At 38.3% G+C, this 12,456-nt stretch overlaps 1 protein-coding gene across 7 annotated transcripts in view; it reads right to left on the bottom strand.

Annotated features, from left to right (window-relative positions):
• CNST (consortin, connexin sorting protein) overlaps nucleotides 1–12,201 on the bottom strand; it is a 116,389-nt gene extending 104,188 nt beyond the window's left edge. For 4 of the 7 annotated variants that reach the window (XM_058533563.1, XM_058533570.1, XM_058533564.1 and 1 more), the window contains exon 1: nucleotides 12,103–12,201. The gene's annotated coding sequence lies outside the window, so the exon portion shown is untranslated. The remainder of the gene's footprint in view (nucleotides 1–12,102) is intronic. The other 3 variants (XM_058533569.1, XM_058533565.1, XM_058533568.1) reach the window with 1 other exon arrangement.
• Nucleotides 12,202–12,456: the final 255 nt, after the last annotated feature.

Here is a 12,456-nt window from a genome sequence, read left to right as displayed (position 1 = left end):
AAAGAACCTCCTGACTCCCCCATACCCATTAGTAGTGACTTTCCATTCTCTCAGCCCTCTCGCCTCCCCACTCACCCCAGCCCCAGGCAACCACTGAACCACTAATCTTTCTGTCTCTAGGGATTTGCCTTATTCCAGATATGTCATATAAATGGAATCATACACTATGTGGTCTATTGTGACCAGCTTCAGGGTACATTTTCAGGGTACATACATGTCTTAGCATATATCAATACTTCATTGATACTTCATTTCTTTTATTACCAAATAATATTCCATTGTACGGATACACTACACCATATCCATTCATCAGTTGACGGACATTTGGGTTGTTTCCACTTTTTGGCTATTATTAATAACGCTGCTATAAACATTCCTGTACACGTTTTTTGTTTCTGTTTTTTATGGTGAGGAAGATTAGCCCTGAGCTAACATCCGCGCCCATCTTCCTCTGCTTTATATGGGATGCCACCATAGCATGGCTTGACAAGTGGTGTGTCAGTCCGTGCCCAGGATCCGAACCTGCGAACCCCGGACCACCGAAGCAGAGTGCGCAAATTTAACTGCTATGCCACCGGGCCGGCCCCAGTACAAGTGTTTTTTTGAACACCTGTTTGGGCCGGCCCCATGGCTTAGCGGTTGGGTGCGTGCGCTCCGCTGCTGGTGGCCCAGGTTCGGATCCCAGGCGAGCACCGACACACCTCTTCTCCAGCCATGCTGGGGCCGCGTCCCACATGCAGCAACTGGAAGGATGTGCAGCTGTGACATACAACTATCTACTGGGGCTTTGGGGGGAAAAATAAATAAATAAATAAATCTTGAACACCTGTTTTCACTTCTTTTCAGTAAATACCTAGGAGTGGAACTGCTGGGTCATATACTAATTTGGTGTTTAACTTATTGAGAAACCACCTTACTATTATCCAGAGTGGTCATACCATTTTACATCCCCAACAGCAATGTACAAGGGTTCCAACTTCTCTATCACCGGGTACAAAGTGGTATCTCACTGTGGTTTTGATTTGCATTTCCCTGATGGCTAATGATGTTGAGCATCTTTTCATGTGTTTATTGGTCATTTGTATATCTTCTTTGAAGAAATGTATATTTAGGTCCTTTGCCCATTTTTAAATTGGAGTATTTGTCTTTTTATTTTTTGAGTTGTAAGTTGCATTATTTTTACACTCAGAAAAAACTTTTTAAAAAGCACTGAACATATGCTAATATATATTTTTTAATCACTAAGAATGTGCCAGAGTTAATATAAATATTGAGGGTTGTGCTAGTGGAGGCACCTTCCCCATTCCTGATGGACTCCTTCACTCACCTCTGGGAAGGTAGACTTATTTATCTGCTTGGCAAATTTGGTAATACCTAAGCTTGACTGGCTCAGCCACCTGCTTTCTTCCTCAAGTGAGCCTGCTAGCAGAGAACACACTGCTCTGCTCTGCTGTTTGAGCTGGGCAGGCCTCCTGGACAGGAAAAGACAGAGAAGGGATAAGATGGAATCAAAATAAGAAGGAAAGATTGGACAGATGGAAAAAAAGGAGAGGTGGGATGGGACAGATACAAAGACAAGGAGTTTTAGAGGAAACTGAGTGTGACAGCTTGGCTGGGTGGGAAAAGTACAAGAAGTAGCTAGAGGCCTACTGGAGTTGCCTCTTCAACTCATGCTGCTGCTACTCCAGCTCAAGTTCCAACCCTCAGCCTTTCTACAATCTCTCAGCAACCCACCTCTCTAACTCTACTCCCTACTAGTCTTCTACAAAACCTCTTCCCTAAAATAGGCAACTCATTTGCCCCTCAAATTAACAAGGATTTTTAAAAATGAGATATGTAATACTGGTGAGGGTTCAATGAAATACCCACTGTCACATGCTGCTCAATTTGAATGTAAATTGGCACAATGTAAGAGAAACCAATTTCACAATATGTAACAAGAATATTAAAACAATTAAGACCTAGCAGTTTTATTTCTGAAGATTTATGCTAAAGTAATATTCTGAACACCAACAAAAAAGAAGGAAAAAAAAAGAGAAATCCTCTACGCACAATGATGAACATGGAGGCTTTACTTTATAGGCTTATTTTGTTCCAGGGACTGTTCTATGTATTCTATCACATCACCTCAGTTAATTCTTGTAACTCCTATGAAGTATTACTTCCCCCATTTACAAATCGGAAAACTAAGGGGTAAGGAGGTTAAATAGCTTGTCCAAGGTCACTGTGGCAGTGAGTGAAAAATTGAAGACAATCTAAATATTCAACCATAAGGGAATGATTAAGTAAGTTATCGCATACCCCAAATGTTACAACGTCACAAAATATGTACGCTAGGAATCTATAATAAAATGAGGAAAGTAGAATCCAAAACAAATCATAAATATGATCTCGACTATGTTTACACACACTCCAAAGAGACTGAAAGTAAATATTCAAAAACGTTAACAGTTCTTGCTCTTAGCTGACAGGAGTACAAGTGAATTTTTTCCTTTTTTGCACTTTTCTGTATTTTGCATATTCAAACATATAATATTTTTATACTCAAATTTTTTTAAAAAGCACTGAATCAAGAACATATAATTTTTTTTTAAATCACTAAGAATGCTAACAGAGTTCATCTAAACAGTGATTAATATTGTTCACCTCTTCAAAAAGAAAATAATACAAATAAATATAAGGTTATCACAGCAGTTTAGCAAATCAAAAACAAAACACACCATTTGCTAATTGCTTTCTGTGTGCCAAACACTGTGGAAGGTAGTCACCTTGACATATATTATCTCATGTAATGAGAGGGTGAGGGTGAGGACACCCATTACCTTAGGACCCTACCTATTTTAGAGTATCAAAGAGTCATTCAATATATTTGCCAATAACCTACAGAAACAGGAATTCCTACAAAGCCAGTTCTCAACAGCACAAAATAGAGAGACCTCTATGGTAGAACTCTGTAGATCTTAGAAATGAACTCATCTGAATTGTTACAGAACTTTTTCCTATATGTTTACCAAATCCTAAGTCAAAAAGGTTAGCATTTAAAATTCTGGTAAAACAAAGAAAGAAAATTCTACACAATATTTACTGAATTATAAATTATCCCAACCAAAAAAGTTTTTCATATATATTTCCTTTCTCTTCTAAAATAATTAAAACAAATCTACACAAAGCTGTTCATGACATTAAGAGATAGAATGATGTATATATATTTGGGACTTGCATTTTTCATCAAATGTTTTGGTGAAAGGGCTCATTTCCACTTCATTTCCCACAGGACTTACTACAATGTTGATCACCAATGGGCTCAAACATTAGTCATTAAACTAATAAGAACTAATGCTAGATTCAGAGTCATTCACAAGCCACCATATTTCAAAATTATTCACCAAAATGTATACGGATGTTGTAACATGTACATACATATGTACATTGTAACTTGTAGGTTCATATGGATTATCAGTAAATTAAAATTAACTTATGAATTCAACTAGGATAAAGAACATAATAATCCATATGGCATCAAACACAGTTTTAACACTATTTTTATTTTTATTTATTTATTTATTTATTTTGTGAAGAAGATCAGCCCTGAGCTAACATCCATGCTAATCCTCCTCTTTTTGCTGAGGAAGACCAGCTCTGAGCTAACATCTATTGCCAATCCTCCTCCTTTTTTCCCCCACCTCCAAAGCCCCAGTAGATAGTTGTATGTCATAGTTGCACATCCTTCTAGTTGCTGTACGTGGGACGCGGCCTCAGCATGGCCGGAGAAGCAGTGGGTTGGTGCGTGCCCGGGATCCAAACCCGGGCCACCAGTAGCGCAGCGCGGGCACTTAACGGCTCCTAAGCCACGGGGCCGGCCCCTTAACGCTATTTTTAAATTATAAAACCCAAGCCAGGAGATCTCTAGCTTACTCTCTATTCTTCTTTTGACCAAGGAGCAAAAACTCATTAATTCTATCATTTCAGAAGTCATGAAATTTCAAAACGAGTTTAGGCTGATATATTTACTTTTAATTAAGGCTTTCATGGTCTCATACAGCCCTTTCAAACCATCCTGCATACCGGAGGCAGATTACTCTTCAGAAAACACTACCTTTGTGTTTTACATAATAAAAACGGTGACTTGATATACTTGTGGAATGAATATTTCTTTATGTTTCAAAAATCTATAATGACATCTTACAGTCTGGTCAATTTAGCTAGTGTCACGCCAGTCTTATCTTTTTGCTGAGCATCAAAACACTCTATTCGTCTCCCATGAGTCTCAATATCTCCAACATTCCACTATCAATATCCCCTTATCTGGCTCTAAATTCCTACTCTTTTTATTCTCAATCCCTTATGCCACTACCCCAGCTGCCATTACCCAATTCAACCACATCAAGAACTCCAGACTCCTGCTTTTTTTTTTTTTTAAATATTAGTCAGCCTCCTCCTGGCATTACCTTCTTTCCTGTCCAGCACTGAATCCACGTATCTTCTCTAGCTACTTCCTTAGACCTCTTCTACCGTACCCACCCTATAAAACCTCAGCCCTCATCAACCTAACCACTTTCTCTGCTCTTATACCAAAGCTATCTATTGCTAAAGGAAATCACAACTCTGCGGATTGGTAACTCTGTAAAAGCAGTATCCATCCAACCTCAGGGTGGAGCCTCAATGCTGGTCAGTCATCCTTCCTCATAGAGCTCCCAGGACCACAGGCTCCAAAGACATACTAAGCCTTTTACCACCAGCCTCGAGTCCCCTTCCTATCCCTAGCTCAGCAGACCGTCTCACTGGGACCACAAGTAAATAGAGGTTACCAGATGTTAGCTGGTAACCAGTAGTTCATCCTCTTTTCTCAGTAGAAGAATGTGTCTATCTGCTGTTCAAGCATAACCCTTCTACCTGTACCCAGTTTGGCACCCTCTCCCAGTTCATCAGGGAGCTTGTCTGTATAATCAGTCTATCTGTGGACTCATTCCTCTCACAGGGTAGGGCATCCTTATAAAACACAGATCTCTTACCTAATCCCATGTCTGTGAATAACTCTGGACTTCAAGGAAAAATTCAACCACAAGAATTAATTGTCTTTCTGTAAAATGCACAGAGGGCAAACAAATGATAAAAAATAAAGTAACCTGCAAGGTACTAGGGAAGTATAAAGAGTAATTTCTAAAGGTTTAAAAGATAAAAGGCAAGACAGTTGGGGAAGATTTGCTTTTTAAAAGAATCACTTTGCCTTTTCTTATCAAATAATCTATTAAATTATTTTTATTTTAAATAAAATACTACTAAAAAATGAAGCTTATATACAGGAATCCTTACAAAACTGTAGCTGCTTCTAAGAGTTAGAGATTTATAACTAAGTTCAAATTAATTTTGTGGTTCTTATCCTTTTTGGGGTCATGGACTCTGAAGAATCTAATGAAAGCTAAGGATTTCCTTCTCTGAAAAGTACACATATACTACCACTAAGTTATAAATGCATTTCCAGGGGTCTGTATGCCTGGAAGCCTATTTTTGGGTCCTAGGTAAAAAACTGAGTAGTCTCAAGAAATTTTATTTTACCCATGTCGTATAGGTATCTACTGTTTTCCATTCCTACAACAAAATATCTAAATAAATATTTATAATATTAATCCTTATTCTGACGTTTGACATAATGGTGACATACTGATTTATATCTCCAGCACACTAAAAGTTAATAGAAAGGCAGGAAGGGCGATAGACATAAAAGTGAATATGCTTTCTTGTAATCAGTCATGCAAGAGAACGTATTTTGATGGGGTTTAGGAAAGGAAAAACTTCCACAGTAAGGCAGTTTATTCTAGATTAGAAATTCTAAGAAAAGGATAAACCAGTAGAGAAGAAATTTGTCCCAGAGGAAGATACCTTCCAATGTTTTGGAAGACTGCTGGTAGAATACGATTTCTCCCCATAGATGTTTTATTTGGAGAATCTTAGGTAGAGAATATTCCCTAAAGAAAATATATATGACAGAAACAGACACTATTGAATATATTCTAGTAATAGTCCACCGTCTGTGCACTCAAAGTTTCCTTGTACTGAAAGTTTCTTCCTGGCAAATCCTTCAGATATCATAAGTAGGATGAGAGAGATCAATGGATTCTGGTTGTTAAATTAAAGTTTCTGTTCAACTTTCATTATGGAAACATTAATTTCTGAATAACTATGTTTTCCTCAAGTTAAAATTTATCTTTTTTTTTTTCTCTTTGGAGCATTACTACTTTTGTAACAGAGAAGGAAGGAGAGGAAAGAGGGAAGGAGTAAAATTTGTACTCCTACCCCCATCCCCCTTCAAGTTACAATAAACTATGACCTGTTCCGACTTTTGAGCTTTCCATGGAAGACAGAAGAATAGTAAAAAACCAAAAGATTAGGTAAGGCAGAATAAGCTATAGGGGCCTTCTGGATATCTTTTCACATACTCTGAAGAGCTACAACAAAATCGGAACTCTCCAGCAAAGGCTATACATGGTTTTATATAAAGTATTATACAACTACATGGAAGTCTGGATTATAAGACAGATATTCTTAGAATATCTGTTTCCTCAGCCTAGATAAGTGTTTTTGGAGCAGAATTTTTGCTCCTAAGTTTTTTGTACACATAGGTATACTCTTTGAGGCTGTCAAGGAAGGCAAGCCATATACACGAAGGTCAAAGCCCTGTTGGGGTTCACTAGGGAATCTCTAGGTTTTCTCCAGGTATACAGCTGAAAAATGACAAAAAGCCTGTAGGCATCAAAATCCACTAAATTATAATTAACCAAGAGGCCACCTGATATAATAAAAACTACCTCCTAAATTACATACTTTTTTACTTCAGGTTAACTAGTGAAAATATGAGCTTTGGTGAATACAAGACCTATTAGACCAATTTTTAAACTAGAGTTCAAATGTAAGACTAATAAGACAAACCATCTTTTCTCTCCTTAGTTACAAAACACTGATGATTAAAATAAGGAAGTCACATGACACTGCTTCTAATTTTGGCTCTTTATAGATGCTCTTACCCAATGCTCTAGGTATAACTCTAACTGGCACGGCAAAGAACTCCACAAAAATTTTTTTAAAAACTATTGAAGCAAAAGAAACCTAAGCATTACTTTGTAAACTGCTGAAGAAAATAAAGCCTGATGACTGAATTTGGATTAAGAAGTCACAAATGGCTGTAAATAAAGCCTTTTCCAGGAAACTAAATTTCATAATTTTCGAATGAGCATTGTTTCTAGAAACTTCCACTCCTCCTTTCATCTGAGATGAACTTCAGGGAGGAAATCACGTCGGTTACTTGGTATGAATCCTTCTAAGACCTAATTTAGGTAAACTTTTTTCATGCTCCACAAGTGAAAAAAAAAAAATCTAAAGTAATCTTTGGTGCTTCATAAGGTAAAAGAAAGAAAGAAATCCACTAGGCTTCAAGAAATAAAATATATTTTCACAAAAATAAGTCCTTACTGAAAAATCTTAAGCAATGTTTTTCAGTTCATCTAAAAATTCTTTTTAAGATTTAGCTGTACAGTGGTAATACCTGCAGAAGAGAGAAACAGTGCGCAAGAAAAACAATGCATGCATAAAATAAAAATATAAGTGGTATGCTCTGAAATACCTAGGAACAATAGCATTCTTGATCTCACCATAAAGTTCACATATTTTAAGGAAATTATTTATTTCAAAATCTGTAATATAAAAAGTGCTTTAAAATGTTAGTTTGCCTTTGTTCAAATTAGAAAACCACAGCAATCTAAATCACTGGGTTTTCAAAACTCAGCTAACGTAGAAAAAAAGGTAATTATTTAGTCAGGTAGTAGTTTTCCAGGAAAAACAGGCTAGGTATTCTCATAACAGAATTTAACGGATATGACAATTACAAAATATTAATTCCTAAAATCTCCTAGGTACTGTCAATTAAAATGTCAAATGCCCAAATATCAATAAAGGTGACTAAATTTGTCACTTACTGCTTCAGAATTCTTCCCACAGTCAAAAGGGAAAAATAATCTTGATTTGTCGGTATTTTGACAGACATACACTATCTTTCCTTTCCACAAGGCTAACGATGATGAAAAATGGGAAGTCCTAAGAGATGGCAGGGAAGAGGGTATGATGGTAAAAAGTTTCCATCTCCAAATATATGAAAGAGCAGAATCTCAACACTGTGATTAAAACAATTTAAGAAATCTCAATCTATCATAAGATTCAGAATTTTTTAATGACGTTTTCCTTTAAAGAATACTACAAATGAATTATTTCAAATGCGTGAAAAACAAAAGTATTGCCTGGTTAAAAGAAAATATAATTTCCCTCAAGGGAATGGTTCTCAAATAAAGAAAAGCCGGTACAGTGTTCGTGTGAATCTTCAAGGCCCTAAACTGAAGAGAATGCTCCATATCTGTATCAAGACGCAGACATATTGAGTGTAGAATTTCTCAATAAATATATAATCCTTGTAGAGGCCATTTAAATCGTATAAGAGCTTTTTTTTAAAAAAATTGAAAATTGCCAGACTATCAATTATTCTCAAATAACAGAAAAAAAATTTGCTAAGACTAATTTGTAGGAACAAAACAATGTATTCTCTTTTTTATCCAACTGAAATGGTGTCAATGGATAGATTTAAATACAAATGAAAACACTATATTCTCCTACATAATGCACATGCATCTCTCAAGAAACAAGCAACATCCAATAACTAACCCCTTCCCCAATTCTGACTTTGATCCTTTAATATCCTACACACTGCCAACAGTGTGCCAGGTCTATAATGATTAGATTTTACGGAGGGAGTTTGTTTACTGACCAGGTAATTTAAGATTTCTTTATACCACAAGGTTGGGAATGGCGTATGTTACTTGTATCAAATTACACTGAATATTAATTAGGCCTTCAGGTGAATTTTGACACTGAATTTTAACATTAAATGTAGAAGCAAAACAGTGCACTAAAGCAGTATTTCGGTAAATTTATTAGAGTAAGGGGTCCAGATAAGAACAATGACGGGTCCTAATGATCCCCATTGAGGTCAGTTAGCTTCCAACAGGGCTATCTTTCAGTTATAACAGCTCTGAACAAGAGAGAGTTCCATGCAAATCACTACCTCTGTTACAAAAACAACTTAAAGCACAGATCTAGACAATACATCAATAGCTTTCTGTAAAAACTGCCATATTTCCTTTTAAATTTATCTAAACCACCATACCCATGTGTTAACCTTTTGCTACCACTACGGCTCCCAGTGTTTTACAGCCAAAAAACATACCCCCTTGCTTTCTAAATTTAGCTAAAAAGAATTTATCTTTCCTTTGATAAGAAACAGCTTCTCTATATGAGAAGCACATCTACAAAACTCTCAGCCATGCCTGAAACTGATTCAGAAAAGAGGTCTTCAACAGCAGGTACTCTTCCTGTTCACCATCAAGTTCAGTCTTCTTGTAGGTCCTCCAGTTCTCCTTACTTAATACCAATAGATACAGTAAACAAAGACTCACACAGTGCCTAGACACACTGTTGACGTGCAGATGTAAAAAACTGTAACAGTGACACCCCAGGAAATGACTGAGCACTCTATTCATCTTATGACCCTCACTAAACAAGCACCAGGGACCTGTTTATCCTCCTCAGTGTTAACAGAGTCAACACTAAAAGGAAGAGACTTCTTGGAACTCTCTTCCTGCATAGAAACTCCTCAGTTTGAATATCGAAGCACTTCAGGAAAAGGATTTTTAAATTTACCCCAAAGAATTTACCCCAGATTCTCAAGAGTAGGAAGACATCTTAAGAATCTCACAGCAATCCTATAGGTTATGTGAAGCCCAGTAAGTTCCTAACCATTAGCTAGCTACACGTAGCTACTGAGCACTTGAAACGTGACCAGGCCACATGCAGGTGGACTGTAAGTGTAAAATACACAGCAGGTTTCACAGATTTAGTATGAAAGAATGTAAAATATCTCATTATGAACTTTTAAAATTGATTACATGTTGAAATTATATATAGGATTAAATAAAATATATTACTAAAATTAATTTCACCTGTTTCTTCTGTGACTAGAAAATTTAAATTGCTTATGTGGCTTGCATTATACTCTTATTGGACAGCACTACTATAGACCTACAGCCTTAATTCTGATAGCAAACAAAAACTATCACTCAGCATTTCCCAATTATAATTGCCATTTAAAAGCCAAAAGAAAAACAGTATTCTTCCTTCTTACCAATTGAGATGATATTAAAAATAACTTAAGAAGAGTACAAAAATAGCAGAATCACTTTGCCCTGACACCATTTTAAAGAAAGATTACTTCAAAAAGGCAAAAATAGTACAAGATGCAAAAAACACACCTCTTAAGAAAACAGGATGAGAAATACACAAACCAAGTTTTTCTAATGAAGTAGAGCCAAATGCTGATCATAAGGTTCATCTTTAAAGTGAAATGGACATTTCTTTCATTTCCAGCACCTGGGACCTCAGAAAAATAGTGTTTAAGATTCTCTTTATTATTCAAGCATCTTGAACCATAAATAAGCCATTAACACAATAAAAAGGGAAATACTCATCATGACCTAATTCTCTTTTCCAAAACCAAAAGAAAATAACACCACCCAAAAGCAAATTAAAAAACTACATCAGTTTCTCTAGGGCTGAGTAGGATATCTTTGGTCCACAAATATTATGAAATAAGAAGCATATTTTAAAATAAGTATTTTTTACCACAGTTTTTTTAAAGTGTATTTTAAAAGTGAAATATTCAACAACACATTTCTACGAGTGAACCATTTCTTCCTCAACCGTAAGACATCATTCTGCTTTATTTGATTTTAAAATACTTAGGCCTCCAGGACTCTTGGGGAGAAAACCCCAGTGTATTTCTGAATCTATGAAAATATTTTTTTAAGGGGAGAGGGGAAGACAGCTCAGTAAAGGATCCTCGGGGGGGGGGGTGCTATCTCAGGTGTTCAGAGGATGCAAAAGTTACTTCTATAAAATTGTAGATGGGGAAACTGTATAAAAAAAGAATTTAAGGAAATTAAGACCAAAGAGTCCCCAGGGCTCAGCAAGAGTTGATCCGATACTTTCTATGGTGTCCTAACAAATTTATAATCCAAAAAAGGACGTATTTGGCTGTCAATTTTTTATCCATTTGAGATTCATCAGCTGAGTATAATCTTCAGACTTCTATTTGCTAGGTGAGGCATTCCTTAGAAACCTTTTCTTTGTGCATTTAAATGCCAAGCTCAAACACGTTCCCAGTAGTGTAAGCAGAAAGGATTGTACATATTTTAAAGCAGGGAGTTGATTGGCTGCAGTTTCCTGCCTTCGTGGAAAGCGTAATGGATAAAGCTCTTTCTGCATATAATCCTTAAACACTGACAGCACTCTCAAAGAATCGAGTCTTCTAACACTGCCCAATAGGTAAAAAGGCTGCCAAAATTTCCATCAGAGCATCCTATTTTTAGAGACTTTGGAATGGGTCTTTTGAATCGCATTCCACCGTACAATGTGTTTGACTAAGTTTATATACGGGGAGCAAAATAAGCATCCTAAGGTCTTCATCTTTTTAAGCTTCGAAAGGAATTTTAAGCTTTTATACCTTAATTTTTAAAACCTTAACCTTAAATCTTTTAAACACACAAATTAAAACTAAACATTAAGGTAAATATTGGGTCAGACGGAGAAACGGAAGGGAGACACGAGGCGTTCTTGACAACCGAAGTGGCAGGAGAGAAAAAAAAACAAACAGGTATGAAGGAAAAGAAAAAGCATCCCCAAGGGTGGAGGGATGGGGCTGTGGGCAGCAGGGGAGAGGCACAGAGGCAGCCGCAGGCTCCGCCGGAGCCGGGCAGGAACGACGCTGGTGCCCTGGGGAGGGAGAAATTGGCGCGAGGCGCAGGAACAGACCACAGACTAGAGACAAGAGGCAAACAGGAGACCGGAGAGGGGGCGGAGGTGAGGGAAGCCGGCTACACCTCACCGAGAGGGCAAAGGCGGCGCTGCCGGAGGAGGACAGCGCCGGGGGAGGCGCGAGGGGCTCCGAAGGCGCCCACCCGGCCGCGAGCCCGCCGGCGCCCTGCATCCCGCTCTTCCTCTCCTCACCTGGGACTCGGCGGCGAAGGGAGGGCTACCGCTGGGCGCCGGGTCTGTTTCCAGCCGCCCTCGCTGACATGGCGGCCGACGAGCTGTCACACAGCCTGCTCAGGTCTCCCGCCGCTCGGGTGGAGGAGACACCTCTCGCCTTCCCGCCCCGCCTCCCTCTGCGCACCCTTCCCGGCCGGCCGGCAGGCTGCGGGCGGCCCGCGGCCCCGGAGCATAGAGCGCGGGCGGCTAGAGAGGAAGCGCAGAGGGCGGACAACCATAGAGTACGAGTCCAGACACAACCTGGACGGCCGTCTCTCTCCTCATCGGTCCACTCACAGTCCTCCGGCGCCCGCGCCGGACCGGAAACGGAAG

The sequence above is a fragment of the Diceros bicornis genome, chromosome 38 (assembly GCF_020826845.1).
Source record: "Diceros bicornis minor isolate mBicDic1 chromosome 38, mDicBic1.mat.cur, whole genome shotgun sequence".
Taxonomy (NCBI): Eukaryota; Metazoa; Chordata; class Mammalia; order Perissodactyla; family Rhinocerotidae; genus Diceros; species Diceros bicornis.
This window is presented reverse-complemented; position numbering and strand designations above follow the sequence as displayed.